Here is a 13,384-nt window from a genome sequence, read left to right as displayed (position 1 = left end):
ACGGAGCTTAGGGAAAAGCTTACCTTCCAACATCCCACAACTGCAAAATAAGGTTGTGACCGATGTCACCGTGGATTCCTTCTGCCCCAAGCAAAGCAACAAAAGGCATAACAACCTCCCCTCCCCCTTACCCAGTTACCCCGAGACTCACAGAGCCCTGGCTGCCCACGTGCAAGGCAAGCTAAGCCACCTCTGAGGCCATGAGGTGAGCAGGATGTCTACCTGAGGGCAGTGAGCTGGAACTTGTGTGGGCGACACCCTGCATCGCGGGGAACGGTACACACACACTATCACATACCAGCTACCACGCTAGGTCATTGCCATGGGCCACCCTCTGTCCTACACACCAGCTACACGCTAACTGGTGTCATCCTCACAACCCGGGAGCTAAGTACTCTCAACAGCAGCTTTTACTGAGGAAACTGAGGCACAGAGAGGTTAAGTAACTTGTGCAGTGTCACACAGCTCCTAAGTAGCAGGGCCATGGTTCAAACCCAGGCAGCCTGGCTCTAGAACCCATGCACTTGACAAGAACTACACCGTCCCCTCAGTCTCCTGGGATACCGTGGTTTGCTCTATTGGGACGAAAAGAATCAAAGGGTGGCCTTGCCCAGTAAGAAGAGGGAGTCCCAGCTTACGCGACGCAACTTTTCAGAGAGTGGCGTGCAGGAGGGCGTCAAAATGAATAACCACACACACAGGCATTTCCGAGCATCTGTCCCGTCCTGCTGTGGATGCAGTGGCTGCTCAGAGTCAGGTGGGCGCAGCCTCTGACACCTGGCTCTCTGGTGAGTTGGGGGGGGGGGAGGGCGGGGCTCTTGGCTCTGCTAATTTCCCCAGAGCCCCCCCAGCTACACGTCAGGCTAGTGGAGGCACGTTCCTCAACCAGGACTCTGGGAAACTGGTTCCAAACCTGAGGACCTCACTCCTGAATAGAATATTCCTGGAGACAAGATGGGGGGGGGGATGCATGTGTGTACACGTGTGTGCGTGTGCGGGTGTGCCCACGTGTGTGTCGGAGATGGTGTTCCTCGAGGAGCTTCCCGCATTTCTGTCTGTATTTGCCTCGATCAGCCCTCCTTGCCTCAGCTGCACCCACTTCTGTCTACTTTCCTTTCTCTGTTCTCCCTTCCTCTCCTGAGCAGCTGCAGGGTGCGGACAAGGGGCCAGAGGAAAGCAAGGCGCGGCTGGACGGCCACCCTTGGGAACAGGGAAGGAGGGACAGGAAAGAGTGAGGCGGATGGGAGCGATGCGGTGCAGAGGGGGTCACGGGGGACGATGCCCCGTGTGGACAGCGGTGCCTGCCCAGCAGTCGGCGAGCCCTGCCCAGCTCTAAGGGAGCCTGACGCGTCACCACAGTCCCCCCCCCACCCCGAATCTGTCCCTCCAAGAGGACGCAGCCGCGGCTCTGATGCGCTCTGGCCTCATTTCTTGCTTTGCGCTTAGACGCTCCAGCTCGGATGCAGCGCAGGGCATGCAGGGCATGGGCTGCCCCCCCAGGGCCTCGCCCCAAAGCTGACCTGAGAGAGCTCATCGTCAGGATGGCTCACCCCTGCCCCCCCCAAAACATGAAGCAGCGGGCCTTTGTACAACGTGGGCCTTTGCCAGCGAGGACAAGGACATCATTCATTCCATTAATAACAGGATTGGGCAGATTGTCGTGCAAAGGACAGTGAGAGTCACGCACGTTCCAGGAAGGAGTGTGGTTGGCTGCTTCCCAACAGGGCTTCCGGGGGAAATAGGAGACAAGGTTGAAACCACCCCTGGGCTCTCTCCCACCCCTGGAACAAGCACTCCTTTCAGCCTGTGGCTTTATGGCTTCATGATCAGAGCTGCAGACAGAGTTCAGACTTAGTCCTTGTGAAACGGAGGAGGACCGTGTGGTCCTTCCCACCCCCATGTCCTCCGCTTGACTTCTCTCTGTAGAAAAATTTTAGCCAAAGAATAAGTTAAATCGGAGAAGTGAGAACATGCAGGAGCAAAGGAAAGCAGTCAAACAGGACCAAATAATAATAGGTTAGTCACTAAGCAAAGTCAAGGACCTTTAGTTCCTCCTCAAGGGCTATAGATAATATTCTGAGCCGTGTCTTTTGAGCTGTCTTATAGATACTGAAACCTCCACCAGGTGGAAGAGTTAACTATATGACGACCAGGCTGTAGCCATGACATAAGCTGCCACAGCTCTGAGAATTAGCCTCAAAGAAACGGGAACAAACTGACCCTGGAACTGAAGACTAACTGTACTTAAAACAATCAAGATGACGCTGGTCAGACCACCCATGACCAATTTCAAGACGACTGTCAGAGCTGACTGCGCCGTTTCTGCATTAGCCCCCTCCCTCCACCTATACATCCCTGAAACTCCACTTTAAAAGCTCTTGTCCACTGATTGTCAGTGGGGGAGTCGGCCTTTGGACACGAGTCCGCCCTCCCCACCCATCCTGGTTGCCGGCCTCCGAAATAAAGCAAACTTTCCCTTCCACCAACCTTGACTCTTTATTGGCTTTTGAGCGGTGAGCAGACAGACCCCACTTTCGAGAACACTTGCACAAAGAGCCCCTGGATGACCTTGACTTTTCTCTCCTCATTAGTAGATGAAGCTCCCCATTCCATCACGCCCGTCCCATTTCTGCCTCACCGCGCGTCTCACCTTCACAGGCCCTGCACGTAACCTTCTTCAGTCAGTGGTTTTGTCATGTTAGCAACTGGATCAGGAAATGGAAAAAGTTACTCATCATTTATAGGTTTCAAGTTTGTCTCAGACTAGTACTAAAATCCTCCCCAAGTTCATCAACTGATGAATAGATAAATATAAGGTGGTCTATCCACACAGTGGATAAAAATGAATGAAGTACTTCCTCAGAAAACTAAAAATAGAACTGCCATATGATCCAGCAATTCCACTCCTGGGTATATATTCGAAGAAAACGAAAATGCTAATTTGAAAAGATACATGCACCCCAAAGTTCATAGAGCATTATTTACAATAGCCAAGATATGGAAGCAACCTAAGTGTCCATCATTAGATAAATGGATAAATATATATATATATATATGCACACACAATGGAATACTACTCAGCCATAAAAAAGATGAAATCTTGCCTTTTGCAACAACATGGATAGACCTAGAGGGTGTTATGTTTAGTGAAATAAGTCAGACAAAGACAAATACTGTATGATATCACTTATATGTGGAATCTAAAAGTTAAAACAAATTAGTGAATATAACAAAAAAGAAACTGACTCTCAGATATAGAGAACAAACTAGTGGTTACCAGTGGGGAGAGGGAAGCGGGGAGGGGCAAGATAGGAGTAGGGGATTAAGAGGTACAAACTACTACGTATAAAATAAGCTATAAGGACATATTGTACAGCACAGGGAATGTAGCCAAGATTTTATAGTAACTGTAAGTGGAATATAAGCTTTAAAAATTGTGAATCACTATGTTGTACACCTGAAACTTATATAATATTGTACATCAACTATACACAATAAAAAAATGAAACATTGATTCAGTCTACAACACGGATGAACCCTAAAAACATTATGCTAAGTGAAAGAAAACGTCACAAAAGGCCACCTATTTTGTGATTCCATTTATATGAAATGTCCAGAATATGCAGATCTGGAGAGACAGAAGGTTAATGATTTCCAGGGGCTGGGGAACAGAAGGTAGGAAACTGAGAGTAACTCCTACTGGGTATAGGGTTTCTTTTTAGGGTGATGAAATATTCTGGAATTAGATAGTGGTGATGGTCACATAACTCTGAATACACTAAAAACTACTGAATTGCACATTATTAAAAGCCACTGTAAAACAGGTCCAGGTCCCTGCTGGAGACACCATGAAGAGAGAGATGCCTGGTCCGCACCACCATCCTTTCTCCCCGAGCTGGTCCAGCCATCCCAGCAGGGGAGCCAGACACGTGTCTGAAGGAGCCACTTTGGCCATTCCAGCCCCAACAGAAATCATGTGAAGCAGAAAAGCCACCCAATCAAGCCCAGTCAGCCCACAGAAATCATGAGAAATAATGACATCGTGTTTTTTTAAAAGCAGATCTTTATTGGATCATAATGGCTTCACAATACTGTGTTAGTTTCTGTTTCACAACAAAGCGAATCAGCCGTATGCATACACATGTCCCCATATCCCCTCCCTCTTGAGCCTCCCTCCCATCTTCTCTATCCCACCCCTCTAGGTCATTGCAAAGCACCGAGCTGATCTCCCTGTGCTACGCTGCTGCTTCCTACTAGCTAACGATTTTACATTGGGTAGTGTATATATGTCGATGTTACTCTTGCTTCGCTCCAGCTTCCCCCTCTCACCCCATGTCCTCAAGTCCATTCTCTATGTCTACCTCTTTATTCCTGCCCTGCAACTAGGTTCATCAGTACCATTTTTTTTCTTTAGATTCCATATATATGTTAGCATACAGTATTTGTTTTTCTCTTTCTGACTTACTTCACTCTGTATGACAGACTCTAGGTCCATCTACCTCACTACAAATAACTCAATTTCATTCCTTTTTATGGCTGAGTAATACCCTACTGTATATACGTGCCACATCTTCTTTATCCATTCATCTGTCAATGGACACTTAGGTTGCTTCCATGTCCTGGCTATTGTAAATAGTGCTGCAATGAACATTGTGGTACATGACTCTTTTTGAATTATGGTTTTCTCAGGGTATATGCCCAGTAGTGGGATTGCTGGGTCATATGGTAGTTCTATTTTTAGTTTTTTAAGGAGTCTCCATACTGTTTTCCATAGTGGTTGTATCAATTTACATTCCCACCAACAGTGCAGGAGGGTTCCCTTTCCACCACACCATGCAAGGATTCTTCAGTATATGCAAATCAATCAATGTGATACACCACATTAACAAATTAAGGAATAAAAATCATATGATTATCTCAATAGATGCAGAAAAAGCTTTTGACAAAATTCAACACCCATTTATGATAAAAACTCTCCAGAAAATGGGCATAGAGGGAAGCTACCTCAACATAATAAAGGCCATATATAACAAACCCACAGCAAGCATCATACTCAATGGTGAAAAACTGAAAGCATTTCCTCTAAGATCAGGAACAAGACAAGAATGTCCACTCTCACCACTATTATTCAACATAGTTTTGGAAGTCCTAGCCACGGCAATCAGAGAAGAAAAAGAAATAAAAGGAATACAAATTGGAAAAGAAGAAGTAAAACTGTCACTGTTTGCTGATGACATGACACTATACATAGAAAATCCTAAAGATGCCACCAGAAAACTACTAGAGCTAATCAATGAATTTGGTAAGGTTGCAGGATACAAAATTAATGCACAGAAATCTCTGGCATTCCTATACACCAACAATGAAAAATCAGAAAGAGAAATTAAGGAAACACTCCCATTTACCATTGCAACAAAAAGAATAAAATACCTAGGAATAAACCTGCCTAAGGAGGCAAAAGACTTGTACTCAGAAAACTATAAAATACTGATGAAAGAAATCAAAGATGACATAAATGGAGAAATATACCATGTTCTTAGATTGGAAGAATCAACATTGTGAAAATGACTATACTACCCAAAGCAATCTACAGATTCAATGCAATCCCTATCATGCTACCAATGGCATTCTTCACAGAATTAGAACAAAAAATTTTACAATTCGTATGGAAACACAAAAGACCCTGAATAGCCAAAGCAACCTTGAGAAAGAAAAACAGAGTTGGAGGAATCAGGCTCCCCAACATTGTGTTTTAAGCTACTAAATTTGGGGGTAGTTTGTTATGCAGCAACAGATGACTGATACACAGCACACGGTGAAGCTAAATAAGTTGTATCAAGCTAAATAAATTGTATCAAATTAATTTTTATGAGTTTATTTCCTTCTCTTAATGATAAAGCAAAAAGAGTCTTTTATCACTCCTTCCAAACTCCAGGTGAAAAGCACTCCAGCCTCTGTGGCCACAGGTCACGTGGAGGTTGCTGTGCCCACATCAGCCCTGGAGAGCCCTAGGGGCCATGTGCTCTGATCATCAGTGGTCCATGAGCTCCCGGCACAGCCCTGGAAGTTGACAGGCCCAGCTGGGTGATCAATGATGAGTCCCAGGTCCCAAGACTAGTGAGTGGGAACCAGGATTCAGACCCCATCCAACCAACTGTCCATTCAGTGCTCTTCCTATTATGTTGTGTCATTTAATTGCTGGGACCATTTCAAAAAAGGAAGGGACATGAGAGGTCCTGGCATGAATCAGGTGCCTGCTTGGTGTCTTCTGGTTTCTTAATTCTAAGCCAGGGGAGGGTTGAGAAGCTCCCCACCCATGCCCGACAAACACCACCCCCACTAGAATGGAAACCCCATGAGTGGGTGGACTTGCCTGTCTTGATCTCCCTTGTGATCCTACTGCCTAGAACCTCCGCCCCCCACCCCACCCCCTCCCCACCCCGCCAACACACAGGTAGTAAACACTCCATAGATATTTGAATGAATGAACGAATGAACGGGTGAGGGAAACTTCACATCTGGGGCCTGGCGTGTGTCCAGGGAATGACCTCCATGTGTCGGCCTAGTTTGGGCTGCGGTGGGGCCGCCGCGTGTCCGGGTGACCACACACCGTCGCCCACAGTGACTGAGGTCTGGCCGCAGACAGGCTGGCTGAGCCGGGGGTGCCCATGCCTTTCTCTCTCTCGCCACTAGAGGGCAGGTGCGTCCTGCGGATTCAGCCAAGCGGGTCGGCGCCAAAGGCACCTTGGGCTCCCCCGCTGAACAAAATACTAAATAAAGGGCTCTGCCAAGATGACTCTAACTCAGAGATCACTTCATGGGTACCAGGTGGAGCGAGGCGTCAAGCAAAGTCCAGTGGCCTCTCTCTTGTCACGGGGGGTGAAACAGGAGCCGTCCTCTGGTCCTCAGCTCCTTTGCAGAGGGGACCCCTGAACTAAGGGGCTCTGAGACCCTCTGCGCTCTGATCCAGGCCACATCCCCTTCTGGGAAACAAGCTTGGGGGCACCTTCCTGCACCCCACTCTCCAAAGTGAAGAAGGCAAATATTCCCAGCCAGAAAACTGCTGACAGGAAGAAGCAGGTCTGAGCGGGTAAGGAAGGGGGTCTCGGTGGGTGCCCACGGCCATGTTTCGTGTAAAGGCCGGTCAGGGCCAGGCTGTCCTGGCTGCTTGAAAATACGCCTCACTTCCGTCGATCCTCAGGGCTCTGTGGGAGGTGGGTATTGTTCTGACACGTTTGCAGATGAGGAGACTGAGGGTCAGAGTGGTTAGCCTGCCCCAAACCCAAAGTCATATGGCTGCTATGTGACCGAGCGGGGACTCAGAGACAGGGTGGCCTGGCCTCAGAGGTCCTGCTGTTTCCCCCACAAGACCGCAAATCATGCGGAGACCAGGGCTTTGGAGGAAGGGCGAACTCTGGCTACTGGGCTTCATTACCCAAGTCAGAAGTGCGGGTCGCACCTTCACCCATCTCCCGATCCCTGGGGCACCGCACAGGTGCAGGTACTTCTGGTGACCTCTGCTTCCTCATCTCTAGACCTCCACCGCCCTCCCTCCAGCTCTCCCAGAGGCAAATTAGCCGGTTCCACTCGGGTCGGAGACAGAAAGGAAACAAGACAGCTGGCCTGAAACAGTGTGCAAGCTCTTCTCCTTGCAAAGGTCTCTGTAAGGACTAACATACGTTTCTAAGGGCAGATCCCAGGACTTTTCCTTTGTTCTCTCCTCCTCAGCCCCTCACTCATTTGGATTCCAGGCAACAGGAGGGAACCAGGCTCCTTAGAGACCCCCCAGGGAGGAGCAGCGCCCGGGCAGAAAGCAGGTGCTGGTCATGACAGGTGTGTGTTGGGCAGTTTCCGGAGCTCTGAGACCACCTCTGGGTTAAGGGGAGGCTCAGCAAGGCCAAGGTCTCAGGCCCACAGAGCCTGGGCTCCTTGGAAGAGAGGATGGCAGGGCACCTAGACCCACGGGTCTCACTTCTCTGTCGCTGCCTCTAGGGCTGGCAGGGGCATTGTCGTGTCCCCAGGACACACTAGGAGATGGGGCTCCACGTCCCCACGTGGACCTCCTGCAAGGGGCTCCTCCTGGGCTGGCCAAACGCAGCAGCCCTGTATCCTCTCACCGGCGGGGTGACACAGGCTTCTCCCCCCCAAGAAACAGCCCTGCTTCTCTACCTGCCGCATCTGCTCTGAACCTGCTCCAGACCACATAATCGTGCCTCCTTCTCCCGCTGCAGGGAATTTCACAGGTGGACGTTCCTTTTTCCCAGGCACTCAAACGTCCCCAGTGTTCTGTTCACACCCGCCAGCGGGGCACACACCGTTCTCCCTGATTCCTGGGGCCAGAGCAGCCAGGATGGGAGGTGGAAACTGTGTGTTCTGCCCAGTGCCATCACTGGGATGGGCGGAAGCTCGCAGGTACCCTGCCTCCCCGGGCTGACCTCGTCTCTGAGCTGAAGATGAACAGAGGACGCTGCTGTGAGCAAGTGCATTTTCAGGCTGGGGGACGAGCCTGGCACATAGTAGGCTCTCGATAAACGCAGGCTGGATGCAGGAACCGGAGCGGCTCATTTTTGACAAAGTACAGGGAACGTGACAGCATGGGGAACCTCTTCCTCCCGCCTCTTCAAGGAGAGGCCAGGCAGCAGCGCCCCCTGTGGAGGGAGGGGAGGAAGAGGAGGCAGGTAGGAGCAGGTGGGAGGGGCAGCTGCAGCCACGGGGCCAAGAGTCCGGCCACGTGGGGTGCAGCCCACCCTCCTCGCTGTGGTCAGCCAGCAGGTCTGTGGCTCCCCTGGATGGGGCACGAAGACCACCCTCCAGAGCCTCTTTCAGTCTGTGCATTCTGCAGCCCGTTAGACAGCCGAGCTCCAGGGGCTTCTGGTGGCGCCGTGGGCGAGGGAGGAGGGAAGAGCCTGGGTGCAGGTAAAAGGGCTTCTGCTCCCTGCGTGCCCAGGGCCTCCGGACAGTGGCACGAAGGCTCCGTCTCCCAGAATGGCGGGAACGGCCGAGGGGACGAGGCCCAGTGACCTGAACTGAGTGTCCAACAGGAGAAGCGAAGGGTGAACGTGAGCGGGGCCTCCAGGCGGAATGCCTGCTGGTGGAGGAGCTGGGCCTCAGCGGCCTGTTGTGGAGGACCGCGGGGCTGCTGCCACCAACGCTGCCGCCTGGGGGCTGTGATCTGCAGAGCCGGGGGCCGGGGAAGAGCACGTCTGCCTGGCAGTGGGTCCACCTGGGAGGCACAGAGGTGGGGGAGGCCCGCCAGCCTCACACGTTCCTCATCCCCGAGTCTGAGAGCGTGAGGGCCCGTGAGGAAAGCAGCCAGTGCCCAGGGAGGGATGGGCCGGCCTCAGAGTTGGATGCAGTGACATCACCCACAGGGCCCGGCCACCGATTGGCCTGGGACCTGAGCACATCACTTCTCTGAAGCTGCATCCACAGGATAGGAAACGCCTTGTGCCGTCACTCTGCGCTAGTAATTGGCAGGGCTTAGCGCGGACCAGAGCCACCACAGCCGCCAGTATGCAGGTCTGAAACTCACCAGAACTAGATAAACACCCTTGCATGAGGTCAAGGGGAGAATGACGGGGTGTGTCAGTTATTAAAGATGAAGCGGTTCTCATCCGAGGGGGTTCCTTGGACCCTTCGTTCACAGAGAGCATCACCCATGGGCCCGTCTCCCTCCTCCCTGCCTCAACCACATACACACATAATGCCAGAAAGTCCAGGCTGGATGAGATCTCACCCAAGTCCTTCCGGGCCAGTGCGTGCCTGCAGAGGGAGGGCTTGTGCCCCAGGGCACACAGCCACTTAGAGGGGAGACCAGGACCCGGTCCTGCCGAGCGGAACACACGTGCTCACTGATCACCATTCTCCTTCTGTCTCTGTCTCTCTACTCACAGCTCCTAATCTCCACTGAAATGGCCTTTCCTCGGCCTTTCAGAACCCCTAGAAAGGAAAGACAAATAAAAGCACGGGGAGGGAACTCACTACATCGTACGTGAGAAAATGTGCCATTTCATATCAGATCCTGAATCCCAACAGAGAAACTGCCTCTTCTCTCCGTGCCCTGCTGCCACAACTGAGCACACCTGCCAGCTTTCCCCCTACGACACACATGTGCACAGTAACGCACATGACGCACACAGCTGGGAAAGGTGCCCGCTCTTCTCGCCAGGGAGAGAGACAGAAGCATAGGGCTTGCAGTGATTAAAGAAAGACGTGAGCTGGGCCTCCAGGTCATTCAGGAAAACTCGGTTACACCACAGGCTTTAGGAAGAGGAAGCCCAGGACGTGAGAGGCTTGTCTAAAAGTCACAAAGTTAGTTCCTGCCCTAGGATTAGAACTCAGCTTTCCAGACACTGCTCAGTGCAACAATTATCATGGTTTTAGGATGCTGTAGCCCAGTGTTTTTCAAACTGCAGAGAAAGACCTACAGAGAGTCATGAAAGCAATTTGGTGGGCTGCATGATTTTTAAAATCAAATTAGAATAGAACAGAAAGAAAGAAAGAGAATAGAATAGAATTAGAAGATAGTAAAGTTTTGTTTACCCAAATATTTGTTTCACACATGTGTATATGTGCCTGCTTATACACGTGTGTGTGTGTGTGTGTTCACTGCATTAGGACATAACATATTTTTCTTACCATGGGTTGACATCAAAGTTTAAAATTTGCTGGTTTAGCCTAGAAGTATAAAATACTGGTTTCAATCAGGGTTCTAATGCTGCTAGCATTGTGCTTTTGGACGGTTGTTTTCATCTTTCAGAACTTTGGTTTTCTCGTCTGTAAACTGAGAATCATGGTAGACCCATCGCACAGGGTTGAGAAAATTAATTGAAATGATCACAAACTGTCAGGTATTAAAGATCCATGTGATATTTCACATATATACTGCAAGGTGTCACCATATTCCAAGGTGACAAGGACCCATGCAGCCAGGCCAAGCAGAAAGCAATGTGTGTGGCACTAAGGGGGCACCTGTCCCCCAGCAGGGCCCGAACCCAACCCCTCCATCAACTCATCAGATGGTTCAACATCACCTGGTTCCTGCAAGATTCAGGTGTGCTTGAAGGCTCCTCTTTACTTTTGCAAGAGGATAAAAGAGGACGGGGCAGAAAGAGGAGAGGGCAAGTTCTGAAGGTAAATTGTGCTCCTTCATAATTCCGTGAGGGTCAGGCCCCCGTTTTCCTAACTCACCCATTCCTCCCAGAGCAGCTCCGAGAGCAGGAAATGCACCGGCTTCAGAGACGAACAGAGAAGGCCAAGGACGAAGAGACGGGCGGCCCCTGCTGCTCTCTGGGCTTTATTTGTATGCTGTTCACAATAAACTTCAGGGGAGTCAACGGCCCCCGAGGAAGGATGGATTGGGCGGGAAGGACGCGCGCCTCTTGGCGTCTTTCGCGTGCAGGGAGAGAGTGGCGTTTTATATTTAGCAGATGACTCACCTTCAAGTGCATTAGTCATAGCCTCCCAGCTCCGTTCTGGAGGCTGGATGCTGGGTTCTCAGTGGGGTGAGATCAGACAGGAGATCGGGAGACAGAGCAAGGGAGCTCAGGGTGCTAAGAGAACAGACCAGCCGGGGAGACCGATGCGGGAGGAGGAGACACGAGGCAGCCCAAGGATGCAGGCGGCTGAGTCATGCCCTGCAGAGAGGTTCCAGGGCCCAGAACCCTCTGCCTCAGGGTTGCCCCAGACACCCAGTGCCGCCGGGCAGGGAGAGAAGGGGGGCCAGGCCCAGAGAACCCGGCTCGGATAGCACGGCTGTGGCCTGGCTCCCACGTCCAGGAGCCCTGCAAGCGGCCTCCTCTCTGCTCACCAGCCTGGCCCCATCCATGGACAGACTATGGCGGTGACCAGTAGGGGAGCAGGTATTGCAGAGGATGCCAGCAGACCACGCCCGGGCTGGGGGCCTGAGCAGGGCAGAGAGAGAACATCTAAGAAAGGTGCTCTGCGTCCTGAGAGGGGAAGGGCCAGAGGATGCAAGAGCATCTCGGGTCCTCGGAAAGGCTCTCAAGCGTGGTCCCCGACCACCCGTGTCAGAAGATCCTGGGAGCTCATGACTAGAGAAGCCCAGCCCTGCGCAGGCCTCCCACCCTGACTGCTGCTGAGTGGGTCAAGGGTCTGCTTCTAACAGGCCCCAGTGGTCCACAGGGACATTCAGGTTCCAAAACATCCATCTGGTCTGGAGCCAGAGCTCCACGTCCAGTCACTTGATTCTGCTTCTCTGGGGGATATGGCGTGTTAATACTATTCTCTGTGCTTCCCTTTACCATTCAAAAAGGAGAGCCCACTTAAAGGACTGTTTTAAAATTTTAAAAACACAGGAAACGAATATAAAGTTAGTTTGTTGATTTTCTTCTCAGAAAGACATGGAACAGCTTCTTAACCAGAACTGGGTCAGGCCGCAGGAGAGGACCACCAGGGACCACCGTCCCTCGCTGGGTCCCACAGCTCCAGAAAATGCAAAGATCATCCCGAAGCAAACTCCAGGGGTCGGTGTCCCACGGCGAGGGCAACTGATCTGGGACTCCCAGGCCGGGATGTGGGCCACCCCTTTCTCTGTCCGTCCTGGCACGCAGGCCTGGCTGCTTAGGGCCGTTTTCCACCAGGGTAGAAAGGTGCCTCCTCGTAGCAGGTCAGAGGACTATCTCCTCTAAATCTCTCTCCTGACATGTGGGTGAGGCCCTGGGACCCTGGGGAGAAGCCAGGCCAGGGGTGGCAGCAAAGGGCAGGGCAGGCAGCCGGCATGGAACAGCCCCCGCCCTCCTTGGGGAACGGGGCTGGGAGTGACATGGCCTGCCCGGGTTGGAATGTCTACACCTGCAATCAGGACTCGAACCCAGACCCAGAGCCCATGGTGTTTTTTCATTTCTCCAACTGCCCCTTCACTTTGTCGCCGGGATCCTCTGGGTCACTCAACTGACCTGCCGGGTTCTTGCCAGTGCATTCGGGGTACCATTTCGGCCCGCTCCCTTCTATCCATTATGGACCTAATGTTGAAGAAGGTCCTTCTGGTTCTCAATACGTCAACCTCCTCCCATTGGCTCCTGGGCCAGTGACCATGTCCTTCTAAAACCGCATGGAGCTCATTTGAGAAAACCAGGCCCACCCCTCCTTCCCCACCCTGCTGCCCTGCATGCCAGAGGCTGTTTCCCTAGAGCCTGGTAAGGGTTATTCCTGGACTCGGGGCTCCCTGAACACCAGGATTGCATCTTCCTATCTTTCTTGCCTCCTTCATAACTTAGTTTAAAGCTTCATGTCTAGAGAAATACACCTTGTTGCCAGGAATGTTAGCCATGAAAAGGAGTCTTCTGGAAGGGCCCCAGCTGAGACCCACACCCCTCCTTGAGATGCCCAAGGCGGCTGTCCTGGGCCTGTCTCCTTCCCGGCC

The sequence above is a fragment of the Balaenoptera musculus genome, chromosome 10 (genome assembly GCF_009873245.2).
Source record: "Balaenoptera musculus isolate JJ_BM4_2016_0621 chromosome 10, mBalMus1.pri.v3, whole genome shotgun sequence".
In the NCBI taxonomy this organism is placed as follows: Eukaryota; Metazoa; Chordata; class Mammalia; order Artiodactyla; family Balaenopteridae; genus Balaenoptera; species Balaenoptera musculus.
Note: the sequence above shows the minus strand (reverse complement) of the source record.